This window comes from Bactrocera tryoni, unplaced genomic scaffold, assembly GCF_016617805.1.
Source record: "Bactrocera tryoni isolate S06 unplaced genomic scaffold, CSIRO_BtryS06_freeze2 scaffold_79, whole genome shotgun sequence".
In the NCBI taxonomy this organism is placed as follows: domain Eukaryota; kingdom Metazoa; phylum Arthropoda; class Insecta; order Diptera; family Tephritidae; genus Bactrocera; species Bactrocera tryoni.
Window position 1 is genome coordinate 5,237 of NW_024396448.1, and position 15,126 is coordinate 20,362.

Genomic DNA, 15,126 nt, shown 5'->3' on the forward strand with positions numbered 1-15,126 from the left:
ATCGTCCAAGCCTCTGCACCATATAGCAGGACGGGAATTATGAGTGACTTATAGAGTTTAGTTTTTGTTTGTCGAGAGAGGACTTTGCTTCACAATTGCCTACTCAGTCCGAAGTAGCACCTGTTGGCAAGAGTTATCCTGCGTTGGATTTCTAGGCTGACATTGTTGGTGGTGTTTACGCTGGTTCCAAGATAGACGAAATTATCTACGACTCCGTCGGCCCCTGCCGCTTTGTTGTTCTTCAGGCGGGCAATTGCTATTTGAACTTCTTCATGGTCGGGTAATGGAACGTCTGCTCCATCGTCATCGATTGGGGAATCGGGTTCTCCTTATCCTGGTGTTGTGCGTTCACTGCCATTCAGCAGGCTGGAGAAGTGTTCCCTCCATAATTTAAGTAGGTATGCTCTGGGCATCAGTGACTAGATCACCTTCTTGGGTTCTACAAGAGTATGCTCCGGTCTTGAAACATTCTGTTAGCCGCCGGATTCTTTTGTAGAATTTTCGAGCATGACCCCTGTCGTCCAGCTTGTCAAGCTCTTCGTACTCACGCATTTCGGCCGCTTTCTTCTTCTGTCTACAAATGCGTCTCGCTGCCCTCTTCAACACTCGGTATCTATCCCAACCCGCCAGTGTAGTGGTCGATCGTAACGTTGCGAGATAGGCAGCCTCTTTTCTCTCCATTGCAACACGGCACTCCTCGTCGTACCAGCTGTTCGTTTGCACTTTCCGAAAACCAATGGTTTCGGTTGCAGCTGTACGTAAGGAGTTTGAAATGCCGTCCAGTTCCCTTATACCGAGTTGTTAACGAGTGCTCTCAGAGAGCAGGAGTGCAAGCCGAGTAGAAGAGTAGAGTAGAGTTGAGCTTAATTTTTGTAAAATCGCCACTCTAATTCGTATTTCCAGGGCCCATCATATTGAAATTTACGTAAGTGGTCTCATTATCCGCGCGTTTATCCCAAATGTATCGGGAAATCCAAACCTGTACGAACTGGATGTCAAAAAATAAAAACAAAAAGAGACATGTTTCGCTTGGCATTGCACATTTTGCTCGAACCTTTCAGAATTTACTCACCCTTATCAGTGTGCAGCCTTGCAGCCCATCTAAATGTTAAATAACATACTCGGTCTAAATTTAACATTTCCTGTTATAAGTAAGTAATGATTTCTTTTTAATTTACGCTTGTAAGTGTGTTAAAAATTAATATTTTCTGTTTTTTTTTTACAAATCATCCTCATTGGATTCTATTCCAAGTGGTTCAAGCCATTTTTCATTTCATGCAACGGTTTTGTCAGCTATAGTGAACAGACAAAAATCCTACTTATTTTTATAGAATTAAGATTAAACAAAATTTAACATTTTTAAATTAGAATTATGTTCACTTTTATACACTATGGAACACTATTGTTGTTTTTATTTTAAACAATTTTTGATATGCCGCATACGAACAGATATCTTGGACGTACAAATGAACATATTTAATTATATTTTTAACCGCACTATTCGTTTCAGTTAAGATTTTAAATTTTTTACATATCCACATGTACATACTTATGTACATTAAATTAAATATTACACAAAACTGCACAACCTAAAATATAGCTATTTGAATTAAATATATATTATATTATATAACTGCATTTCTTTATTATGTAAAGTAATTCATTTAAGACTTAATAACCTCAATTGTTTGTAATCTTCAATATTATAAAGAAATACTCCAAATGCTTTACTGCAATATTATTATAGACGTTTTAGTTATACAAACAACATACAAATCACAATGCTTACTTTATTCTTTTGCTTTGCTATTTTCTATATATAAAATAAAAAAAAGTAATGTCTATTTAAAATATAGATTTATGAAAGAAAGAACTTACCCCTTCGAAATAAAGATGAAGTTGCTGCCTTTCCTATTTAAGCATGTTAATATCCTTCTTCTTCACTGGTGTAGACGCCGCTTAGGCGTTTATAGCCGAGTTAACAACAGGACGCCAGTCGTTTCTTCTTTCTGCAATGTGGCGCCAATAGGATATTCCAGGCGAAGCCAAGTCCTTCTCCACCTGGTCTTTTCAACGTAGTGGAGGTCTTCCTCTTCCTCTGATTCACCTTATACTGCGTCGAATACTTTCAGCTGGAGTGTTTTCGTCCATACGGAAGTCCGAAGTAGCACCTGTTGGCAAGGGTTGTTCTGCGTTTGATTTCGAAGCTGATATTGTAGTAGCTGTTGGTACCAGTTCTACAATAGACGAAATTATTTACAACTTCGAAGTTATGACTGTCAACAAAGACGTGGGTGCCTAGTCGCGAGTGCGACGACTGTTTGTTTGATGACAGGAGGTATTTCGTTTTGCCCTCGTTCACCACCAGACCCATTTGCTTCGCTTCTTTATCAATTCTGGAGAAAGCAGAAAGGCGCGGTTGTTAAGGAACATGATATCGATATCATCGGCGTACGCCAGCAGCTGTACACTCTATTTAGTTCTGTAGCGCGTATTATTTTCTCCAAGAGTAGATTGAAGAAGTCGCACGAGAGGTAGTTGCCTTGTCTGAAACCTCTTTTGGTATCGAACGGCTCGGAGAAGTCCTTCTCGATCCTGACAGAATATTTAGTATTGCTCAATGTCAACGGATACCAAATTCAGACATAGCGGCATAAAAGCTGCTCCTTTTCATGCTGTCAAAAGCGGCTTTAAAATCGACACCACCTCGTGTGTGATAATGTCCAATTAATTTGTTGACTGTGGACTCGATAGAACCTTAAACCCGACGTTGAGGAGGCTTATCCCACGGTAGTTGTCGCAGATTCTGGGGTTTTCCCTTTTTTGGATTGGGCAGAGCACACTAAAATTCCACTCGTTGGGCAAACTTTCGTCCAACCATATTCTACAAAGAAGCTGATGGATGCTCCTTATCAGTTCCTCGCCACCATGTATGAATAGCTCGGCCGGCAATCCATTGGCCTCCACCGCCTTGCTGCTCTTCACACTGGTAATTCCTATTCGAATTTTTTCATGGTCAGATTCAATGGAATCCATCGTCATCGGCAGGCTGGAGAAGTGTTCCTTTCATAAGTACTCTCTGGGCATCAATCACAAGATCACTTCTGGGGGTTCTACAAGAGTATGCTCCGGTCTTGAAACCTTCTGTTAGTCACCGCATCTTTTCGTTGAATTTTCGAGCATTACCCCTGCTGACCAGCTTGTAATTCTTGTAAAGCTCTTCATACTCACGCATTTCGACCTCTCTCTTTTTTTGTCTGCAAATGCGTCTCGTTTCCCTTTTTAGATCGCGGTATGGTAGGCAGGCTACTTTCTCTCCGATGCGCCACGCCACTCCTCATCATACCAGCTGTTCTGTTGCTTTTTCCGAAAACCAATGGTTTCGTTTGCAGTTGTACGTAAGGAGCTTGAAATGCAGTCTCATAGTTCTGCAACAAATTAGTTGATGTTAGGACCTCGGAGAGTACGCACATCTAAGCCACTGGAAACGTGTCGTCCGTGTTTCACAACATGATCGATCTATTTGGTGGGTTTTCGAATCGGAAACAGACAGGTAGCTTGATGTATTTTCTTATGCTGGAATCTAGTACTACAAATAACCATATTTAGGGCCCCGGCGAAGTCAATCAGCCTCAATCCATTTGGGAATGTTTCCTCGTGCAGGCTGAATTTACCGACCATTGTGCCAAAGATACTGTCTTTGCCCTGGCGTTAAAGGCTCCAAGAACGATTGTAACATCGTGGCGGGAACAGCTCTTATAGATGCTCTCCAAGGGCTCGTAGAAGGCATCTTTGGTCACATCATCCTCCGCTTCGTCCTTTCGTGATATAATATTTGTAGTAATGATGCCATGAATGTATGATGTAACAAATGCATACGTATTTATGTACATACATATATACTATTTGTTATGTGATTTACGAAGTCAATTAATATATAGATTGTCAATTTTGTTATTCCATTATATTTTTATAATGAATAATGTTATCCTTGACAACAAGGAGCAAGCGGATTGGGCTTTCTATTATAAACAAACCACAATTAACATACCAAACAAATGGCATATCCATTTATATACAAGTACAAAGAAAAACCAAATTCTCACTCAGCGCACACTAGCTCACTACGTAGACAGAAAACAACTGACACTGTCATTCAAGGATGGTGTTTGACTATTCTTTACTCTGGCGAATTTAGTCAATTGGTAATACTGTATACTCACTTATTCTCTTTCCACGACACTTTATACGATTGGATGTCCCAAACGTCATTCTCCACCATTTATTGCACCTTTTCGAATGAAACGTTTAATTTTATTTGATGATGTGATTTTCCACAATTTATTGCACCTTTTTTGGGGGTATTTTCAAAAATTTTAATTTTATTTCATTTAAACACTGTAAATTTATTTCAGTTAAACACTTAAGTTCAGTTGAAATCTTTCAGCAACTATTTTCGCCACTCGCTTCACTGCTACGGACCGCCGGAGAACGTTGTCGTCGCTACGAACGGGAGTCGAAAAAAGAACCGTTCTTCGTTCTTGGTGATCCTTTTAAGGTCTGCTGGGTGGTGAATATGCGTAACTGTATGGTGTTGTGATGTGTGGTGTCTTCATGTGTGGGACGCGTTGGTGTGGTGTGTTATAGTCGAATGACGTGATTTGAGGGGGAAGCGCAAACACATCTAGCCATCCCAGCCCCCTAGGCGAATACTAGCCTAGAGTGCGGAGATCAACGATTCGTACATGACCGTCGACACCGTAGTGTAGTTTTTCTATGCGGCTATGCCACCATTCGGTGGAGGGTAGACAGTCATCATGGATGATAACACAATCTCCAAGCTTTGGCGTCTTTTCTGGACTCTTCCATCTAGTTTTCAGCTACTTTTTTGAAGTAAGATTTAAAGCTTTTACAGCTGAGGAGCGCTTGGAGGGATAAATTTCCAAATAATACCTTAGGGAGCGTACCTTTGTACAATCACAGGTGAGACTTGTTTGATAAAATCCACAAACTCTTTTTCAGTGGCACCAATGAAGGTTTTACCATTATCGCTCATCAGTTTTGATGAGAAGCCGCGTCGTCCGACGAAGCGAGCAAATGCTGCGAGAAAAGCCTCCTTTGTCAGATTCGTACACAGCTCGAGGTTCAATGCTTTTGTCGCCTTTCATTAGAGTGGGTGCCTTAGTATGAACGCCTTTATCTGAAAAGGCCCAGCAAAATCGACACCTGTAATTGTGAAAGGCGGAGTGAAGTTGCAGCGTTCCGGTGGAAGTGCTGACATAATCTGTGTTCGCAACTTCTGCTTGTGCATAGTTCAGATCTTGCACATGAAAATGTTTTTCTTTATTTTGGGCTTAATACAGGTAATACACTACTCTTGGCGGACTATATGCTGCATTAGGCGATGTTCAGTGAGAAGCATAAGTAAATGAATATAAGTGAGAAGTAATGTGGCAATTTGGGACTTCTCGGGTATAACTAGAGGGTGGCGTTCGTTATACGTTAGGCCTGAGTTGACAAGCCTACCATTCGCACGAAGCAGACCTTTCGTGTCTAAGAATGCGTTAAGAACTCTTTTTATCATTGGGTTTCGATTATCTTAATAATAAGATATCGCCGCTGAAGTAGCGCATTTTAGTGGATGCAATTAGAGCTACCTTTGCCTTTTGGAGTTCTAGGTGCGTCAATGTATCGCTTTGGGAAGATTCTGGGAGAACTCCCTTAACTTTATTTTTGAGTCACTCTATGAACTTTAGCATATAGGCGATAGCACGAAGGGCACGAGGGAACGTTGAAAATCGCTCAAGGATGTCACTATCATCCTGAGGGGGGTGGTGGCAAGGTGCAGCCTCTTCTACTTAAATCGGCAGGATTGTAAGCAGGCTAGAACATCGGACCAGTGATGCTATCTGCATTTCTTCAGGTGTAAGTGGGTCTGAACCATGGAAACTAATTTTGCGAGAAGTAGGGTGCCACAGAGCACAAGTCGAAGTAGACTTAGTGTTTTAAAGGAGCCACCTAAGCCTTTGCTACTAATAAGTGGCTTGTGGTCGCGCTATCGCTTTATGTGCGCACATAGATAGTTGCACAGTAAGCCTTCTCAGAGGCGTTACAGAAGCTGTGTAATTCGACTTTGTGTTCGGGGGAAAAGTTTACCCACCGTGGGACTTGTATCTGTGAGATATCATTTAGATTGCTCGCGAACTGGGACCACTTTTCTAAACGAAGTGGTAATACTTGTTCGTCCCAGTCGGTCGCATTCAGCCATAATTCTTGTATCAGAATTTTGGCTGATTGACGAAAGTAATCCTGCGGGGTCGAAAAGTTTTGCCACAGAGGATAGAATTTGGCAATTTGTAATGTGGATAATGCAGATATTGAGTCCGTAGCGTACGAAAACCGGTCAGATATCGCATTACATTGAATCCCCAGAATCTTTGTTGTACTTTCGTTTTCGAATTGAGGGAAATTAGTATCCAAGAAGTTTTTCTATATCTGGATGATTTGCAGTACTGTTCTTCTTATAACTCTTATAACCTGTGATAGGGACTCGAATGCTTGTGAAAGACTGTGACTTCCAGACAAAATATCGTCTACATACGTTTGTGTGTTTAACACCTGGATTGCCAGAGGGAATTCTGACTTAGCGTTTTCTGCCAATTCGTGCAGTGTTCGAATGGCTAAGTATGGTGCACAGTTCACGCCAAAGGTAACTGTTTTTAACTTAAAGTCGCGTAGTGGACTAGTGGAGGATTTTCTGAAAATAATGCATTGAAAATCTTGATCGTCTATATGTACGACGATTTGTCTATACGATTTAAGATAAGAAGCATTAGGTCTGGATGAAGCATTAAATATAACTCTAACCTTTGTGGTTTTTTTGTCTGGCTTTACTACTGTATGATGTGGCAAATAAAACGAGTAGCATTTACTTTGTATAATTTTTTCGCCAGGGCTGACTTCCTCCATATGGTCTAAATGGAGGTATTCTTCTACTCTATCATATTCTGGTGTCAGGTCGCCTTTTTTAAGTAGGTTTTTTTCCATACATATAACTGTTGGATAGCAGAGGGAAGGGAATGACCTAAGGCGAGTGTATTGAGAAATTTTTGGCTTTAGTGGTAGTCGTACGACGTACCGTCTATCATCTGATGGAGTAGTTGTGGTTTTGTAAAAATTCTCACAATACCGATCATCAGGGGTTTTGAATGATACGGGGGGAGTTCTTCTAACTCCCAAAATTTTCTTAATTGTGAATTAAGGTATTAGTTGAATTCCTCAACTTGAGTTGTCATCGTGGCAACTGGTTCCGCAACTAGTCCACTCAGGACCCTTCCGAAAATGGTATTTTGCGCCAGAAGTGTTTCTGTAATTTTCTCAATACCTTCGAGTATGATCTGTGGTATGAGATCGCTGCCTAATAGAAGATCTATTTGAGCGGAAGTGTTGCAATTGTGGTCTGCTAATTTAAGGCTGATAGCTTGGAAGCATATTTGTTAATTGCGGTAAGACAATAGCTTCTGCTTGAATGCGCTTATCCACTTGGGGGAAATTAGGATAATGGGCCAAATTTTATTGGAGTTTTGAACTACTCTTCCGCCCATTCCGGTAATTTCAAAATTGGATAATTTTGTAACAGTTGTAGCCTATTTTGGCCTTAGACGCTAAAAATGATCGTTGTGATCCGTGGTCTATTAAGGCCCTGAATATAAACAGATCTCCCCGGTGTTCGATGGAGACGACTGCTGTGGGTGGTAATACCCTACTGTGATTTTCGTTATGTAACGTTTGGATTTTTAACACCTTTGAGCAGCATGGTGCTTCTTAGAAGTTTTCTGAATTTGTTGTTGCAACTTAACCTGTTGCTCTTTTGTTTATTATTATAAAATTACAATTATATTTAATTTTTTTAAATTTCTCGCAAGATTTAAGCTTATGCCGTCCTGTGCATAGTTCACATGTCGTTTATTTGTACTGTTCAGATGTGAACGTTTGATTTTTGAAAAAGGTCCTATTTAAATTGTTGTTGCTACTGGCTTGGAGTCTTAGGAAGCTTCTATTAAAGTCATGGGAAATGCCTTTTGGTTAGTTATCTTTTTGTCAACCCTTTCAGCGATTTCATACTGAGTAGTTAGGAAATCTTTCATTTGTTGCCACATGGGGCATTTTTTCTTTGATGAGAAAAATTGCTTCCATAGCAATACGATTTTTTGATAATGCGGCGGTGCATACATTTACTAGAATTGGGTCCCAATTATCTGTGGGAATGTTTTGTGTCGATAAAACCGACAAACAGTTGGAAACAGTAAACTGAAGTTTCATATATTCTTCACTTGTTTCCTTTTGAATTTTTGGCAAGTTCATTCTTATTGTTATTTGCTTATCTACCAGTATTCGTTTGTTTTCGTACCTTGATTTCAGAGCTTCCTAAGCCATATGGAAACTGTCGTCGTTTAATGCGAACTGTTTTACGATGACGCCTGCTTGACCTTTTGTTTTGTATCGGAGATGTTACAACTTTTGTGCATTTGATAATTTTGGATGGTTTATATAAACTGCTGTGAACAAGTCCTGGAAGGACGGCCATTGTTCGTAACCACCATGAAAAATTTCAGTGTCATATGCGAGCACCTTGAGGTGGATACTCGAACTTGCCTCTTGATTTTGAATTTGTGGTAGCTCTACTCTCGGAGGTATCTTATTAGACTGTCACTCTCAGCAATGAATTTATTGCATGTTATGTCTTTCCCCGTTTTTTGTTTCGTAACAACTTGCTTCGAGCGAGTAGCTTCTGCAGGTGTACATGGACTTTTTTCGTCAGAAATCATTTTGGAACCGTTAGCAACTGAGTTGGTTTACGCTCTTTGGAGTCTGAGCTCATTTATGTGTGTAATGAATAAATCAAAAATGTTTCAGTAAAAACTTGATTGGTAGAAGTTTATAAAAAGTTTCGTATATACAGTGGTAGACATTCGTATCCGTATAAGCGCACACATATGTTTTGGGTTTTTAATAAATAAAAGCTTTAATTGTTGCATTTAAATATTGAAAGTTATTCATTTTATTGTCTTACATATTGTTAATTTAAAATTTTTATCAATTCAACAGTAATTAGTAAAAACTTAACATAATTTTAAAGAAATCTGGATTTTTAAGGAGACATTCATTTAAGCGCACTCCTCATCTTATGGAAAATAAAATAAAACTCGATACTTTAACTTAATCTTAGTACTTGGTATGGCCACCCCTGTTTTCAATAACAGCTAAAATGCGACTTGGCATAGACTCAACAAGATTTTTGAGCAAATCTCCGCTCAAATCAAGCCAACATTGCTGAATTGAAGTTTTAAGCTCATTGACGTTGCTGTATTGACGCCCATTGGCGTAAACTTACCGTGCCATTACTCCCCACAGATTTTCTATGGGGTTACAATCCGGACTGCACGCCGGCCAATTAAGTAAAGGCACTTCTTGGCTCTCCAACCCCGCTTTTGTTTGCCGAGAAGCATGTATCGAGGCATTGTCCTGTTGGAATACATATACATGTACGTTTCCGTTGCTTCCCTTACAAATGGAATGACTTTTTGTTGGAGTAAATCTATGTACGCTGTGGAGTTCATGCGGCATGTTATGGGTACCAGGTTAAGCCTAGAATCATAACAAAAAGCTCCCCAAACTATGACGCTCCCGCCTCCGAAATTTCGCTTCGATCGCACCACATTTTCTTTGGTTAGTTCGTGCCAGTAACAACTGTAGCAATCTGGTCCGTCTAAATTGAATTTTTTCTCATCCGAAAAAATAACCCTCTGCCACTCCTTTTTCCAGGACATGTATTTTTTGGCAAATCTTAACCGTTCTTACTTGTGCTATGTTGTTAAACGTGGCTTGTTCTTCAATTTCGTTCATTTAACGTTCGGGGAAGTGTTGAGCACCCTGGCGATTTGACGAGGTGTTACGTCGATCTCTAATTTGGCTGCAATTTAGTTTATTTTTTGTTGCTTCATGGAGGATTTGCTCTTTTTCACGGAGTGTCAGTTTTTGGTTATCCTTTGTTGACGGTTTTATTCCATACTTACTGCCTTTGTTTAAAAAATTACGGATTACGTTCTCAGACCTCCCTATTCTCCTTGCAATCGCACGATTTGAGTACTTCTCTTCCTTTAACAATTTAACTGACACCCGTTCTTCTGGCGTCAAATAAGATCCTTTAGGCATGATCTAAATTATCAATAAAATACATGTAAATACAAAATTTTACACTAAAAAGCCCACTTTACCTTTTATTTATTATCTACCGTCTAATGAAAAGCAAAAAAAAATTTTACGCTGCAGCTCCTCTTTTAAAAATTATGTATTTTTCTAACATGCGCTTATACGAATGTCCGCGTTACTACTGCGATGCTTCTTTTATTGTGATTTGCCTACTTAAACAAGTACCGTTACATGCCGACTTACTGGCGCCAGTAATTGGTATACAATATAGCATTACAGTAATTGACATATCAAAATCTTTTTATCGAAATAATCTGCTTTAAATAATACATACCTTCGAGTATGATCTGTGGTATGAGATCGCTGCCTAATAGAAGATCTATTTGAGCGGAAGTGTTGCAATTGGGGTCTGCTAATTTAAGGTTTGTAACCTTTTCCCAATGTCTGCTATCTATGTATGTGATAGCTTGGAAGCATATTTGTTAATTGCGGTAAGACAATAGCTTCTGCTTGAATGCGCTTATCCACTTGGGGGGAAATTAGGGTAATGGGCCAAATTTTATTGGAGTAAAATGTGCTTTTTCGAAAAATTTCATTGTGCGCTTATACGAATGTCTACCACTGTATAAATAATATGTACTATGTCGAAAAGAATACTCTTTTGTAAGTAGAGTTTCAAAGAAAATCGAAACAACAGTATTTTTTTTTGATATACTGAAATTACTTGTTACCAAGGTAGATTTCGTATACATGTATGTTTTGGGCGAGAACTCTTTTGGGTAAATAAGAGTTTTGAATTAAATTAATAAAACAAAAACGCTTTTAATTGCCGTATATAATCGTTCTTATGTGTACTGAAAACTCTTGTAAGTTAAATAAAAGTTGTTTTTCCTTTTATTTCCGAATGTGACGATACACGATTGTACAAATATTTAGTATATTATTATAATGAATCTTCGTCGCTTAATATCGTACTGATGCTGCGATCAGTATTAAATTTGTGACGATTTAATTTAAAAAAAGTTTTTGTTTTATTTAAATTGTTCCCGATGTAAATAGGGTATATTTTTTATCAGATGTTTTTACATACTTATAAATGCGCCCGCATGTACTTATACATAAGTACGCGTGTACATATGTATGTATATGTTCGCATTACGGACAACCGCGAAATGAAAATGATCAGACCATAGGTAATTTCCGTAACTTTAATTGTTTGTAGATATGTATGAATGTATATATGCAAATATATATGTATTTATGTAGGTATTATTCGTATATGTAATTCGTATGTAATGTTAGTTAATATGTATGTAGTTATAATTATTATATAAAAGAGCAATTTATACTCTTTGTACGTTATATATAAGTATATGTGGGATTGATGATAAATATATGTGGGATATAATGTGTACAATTTTTTTTTTTTTACACATGTGTACGTACATATGTATGTATATGCTTAAGTTTAAAGATTTCCTCTATCTTTGTTCGTTTGTCTTTTCCTTTTGCTTATTTTAAGCAATCGCGCTTATACTCGATTAAGTACATATGAGGGGTATTGCTGGAAATTAGTACGTAAGAAAATACTTTTTTTGTTGTTGTTCTGGAGATAACTTTTGTATTTTTACAAAACGTTAAGCAATTATTGGCAATCAGTAATTAATTATATGTATAACCAAACTATTTGTTTCTAACGAAATAAACCGAATACTTAACACTTTGGCAACGGTTTTTTCTTCTCATATTTTCTTTTAACGGGTTTTTTAAAATAACCGCAAATGTGAAGGAATTAAATATATGTGTATTGAAGTAGAAAAAAATATTAAAACTAATTGATACGACTCACTTTAATTTCCTCCAGAGGGTTTTGGAGACAATGTGCGTCTTCGTGTGTGTATAAGTGTTTGGTCGTGTGCTTTTCGCTGTTCTGGTGCTGATTTTAAGTGGTTGTTGTTGTTTTATGTTTTTGGTTTGTTCGCCCTTTGCAGTTACATACCGCTATATATTATTCTAGCTTAGTATTTATTTCGCGCCCGGTTTTTTCTTATACTAGGCGCGTTCCAAAATAATCAGGACATTTTGAATCTAGCGCCCCCTGGTGTCACCATCTACATATATGTCGACTAGTACGACCTGTGTTATCGGTGCGTAAATGAGCTTCGAACAAAGAGCCAACATTAAGTTTTGTTTTAAAATTGGTAAAACTTTTACCGACACGTTTAAATTCATGAAACAAGTTTATCTGCCTATCCCGTAGCAGAGTGGACGAGTAGTTTCAACGTTTTCAAAGTGGTTGTGAAGACATAAATGACGATCAACATGTGGAAATCATCATTGAAATTCGTGGAAATGGAACTGAACATCTCCAAAACATCGATTTCTCGCATTTTGACTGAACATTTGGTCTTACGAAAGATGTGTGCACGGTTTGTTCCGCACAAATTGACTGACGACCAAAAATTGCTCAGAACCCAACATTCGAAGGACGATTAATTGACCAAAAATCACATTTTAACCATTAACCACTCCCCGTATTCACCTCCCCCGTATTCACCTCCATGTGCCATTTCTGTTTTGTCGAATTTGACTTCTTTTTGTTATTATGTTTCGCACTGCATTATTTTATAGATTTTTGTAACTATGCATGTATATATTTTTATTTCACCACTGCTCAACACTTTTATAGACACCACAAATATTTATATATTTTTTTTGCATATGTGGTTATTTGCCCGCACAAATTTTTGTTTTTGTTTTGTTAAAAATCCCTAGTGATTGTTGCTATGGCTCGAAGGACCATATGTATACCCGCTTGTTCTTCTTCCACGGCACTTTATACGGTTGGGTGTCTCAAATGTGATTCTCCACCATTTATTGCACCTTTTCGAAAGAAACTTTTAATTTTATTACATGATGTGATTTTCCACAATTTATTGCACCTTTTTTTGGGTGTATTTTCAAAAACTTTAGTTTTATTTCATTTAAACATTTTCAATTTATTTCAGTTAAACACTTTAAATTTATTCCAGTTAAACACTTTCAGCAACTAAGTAATATTCAATATACATAAGTGAATATTATTAAAAGATATCAATATAAGTGAATATTTTATAGTCAACATTTACCTACATATTCATTTAATTGTATTTTCATTGTAGTATCAATTTAATGTCTTATTTAATTTTCTTTCTTTGCTATACATGCAATTTAGTTTTTATTTAAGGAACGACTCCTAAAATACATTCTACTTCTGAAAAACAATTCTTTTTCTTTACAATTTACAAAATTACTTAAATCTAAGTGCTTCTGGACGTAATTTGTACATATATGCAAATCAGTACCATTTACGTCATAAAATACTGCTTGCAAGGCTCTCATATGCTCCACCAACATTTCCGTATCTGTTGGTTTTGAGAGTCCTCCTTGAGAAAGGTGATCCGCCCAAGTATAAGACGAACAATTTTCTGAATTGGCACAAATTTCGGGGTTATCTTTACCGAGTTTGTGGCAGATGTACCCTGCCAAATTCTCAATGTACTTTGTACTGCTGTCTTAAGTCATCCAGCAGCAATTTCAAAGCATTATTGCTTTGGAGTATATCTGTAAATCATAAGTAAAATCAAAAACTGTAGAAAATGAACTTATATAATATAAATATATAGCTGGAGTATTACCTTTTTGGAATGGAAGCAACCCATTTTCACCAATAACTCTCATTGATGAAACCATCTCCGTCATCTGTTCCAGTACATTATTTTGCTTGTTCAAAGCCAAACCGTAGGCGTGCAAGCGTTCCCTCACTCCAACTTTGGGCACTCTGACATTCATTAGATCAAACCAGTCATTTGTCAACAAAATTAATATTTATTATATGAACATTTCAATTAATATTTTAAATATTACTTACAATTTTGAAAAGTCGATGGCATTCCTCCCAATTTTCGTTATCTAGTAGACCTAAACTAGCCGCTCGAGTTATTGCTTGAGCAATTGTGTGGGAGAACAATTTTGTGGCAAGCTTAACCTTTCTGCTCCTATTACAGACAAATGCTTCTAGGAAATTTTGTGCGTGATGGACAGCTCGTTGGAGGTAATCGAGAGCAGGTTCAGAATAATGTCTTTTCTAACAATTTTTCCATTGATAGTAAAGCCCTTATCCAAAAAATGATTTCTCTGTAGTTTTGTTCAGTGGGGGACATCAGCAAAAACCACAATCCTGTCTCCGTTGTGTGAAAACCTGCAATAGAAAAAAAGAACACAATTTAAAGTATGTCATAATTAAAATAATTGTTTAGTGAATGTACCAAAGTTTTTCCAAATTAATTTCAAGATCGTTATATAAGCCTCTATTTGATCCACCCAAATCGCTTACAATGGCAACAATATTGTTACCGCACTTTTTAACGCTTGACAAAATGCTAAACAGTACTTCCTTCATCATTTTGCAGTCATATTCGAAGAATTCAGGCTGTTTCCATTTACTTATCAAACTTAAAAGAACAAAGTACAACGACGACAAAAATTAATCCAATGTTTTAGTACTGTTTTATCTTTAGGGAAATGGAAAAATCTCCATTTCGTAGCACAATTTTTACCATTATTATTATTGCATCCGAACACTGCGTAACGCATTTTAAAAAATATAAAATTTCACAATTAATACAACACTTGAAAACACAATTCGAATTCACTTTCAAAAGCGCGGGCGAATAATAAGTCAACCGTGACGTCAGCAAAAACAGCAAACATGCGTATTGCTTAATCTCTTTCTCTATCATTCTTGAGCGGTACTCACATTTCCAGTGACAGGAGAGTTGGGCATCTCTTTATTTCTGCTGCAAAGACGAACTTTGACGATTGATGTGCTGAACACATAGAGAGCGACAGACTTCAAGCGACATCTCTCACTTT

General features: G+C 37.6%; 1 long non-coding RNA gene across 1 annotated transcript; it reads right to left on the reverse strand.

Annotated features, from left to right (window-relative positions):
• Positions 1-13,493: 13,493 nt before the first annotated feature.
• LOC120781959 lies at positions 13,494-14,824 on the reverse strand. The gene is made up of 4 exons (XR_005706198.1): positions 14,520-14,824; positions 14,123-14,452; positions 13,890-14,032; positions 13,494-13,815 (listed from the first exon to the last, which is right to left on the reverse strand). It is a non-coding gene; the product is annotated as an uncharacterized LOC120781959 (long non-coding RNA).
• Positions 14,825-15,126: the final 302 nt, after the last annotated feature.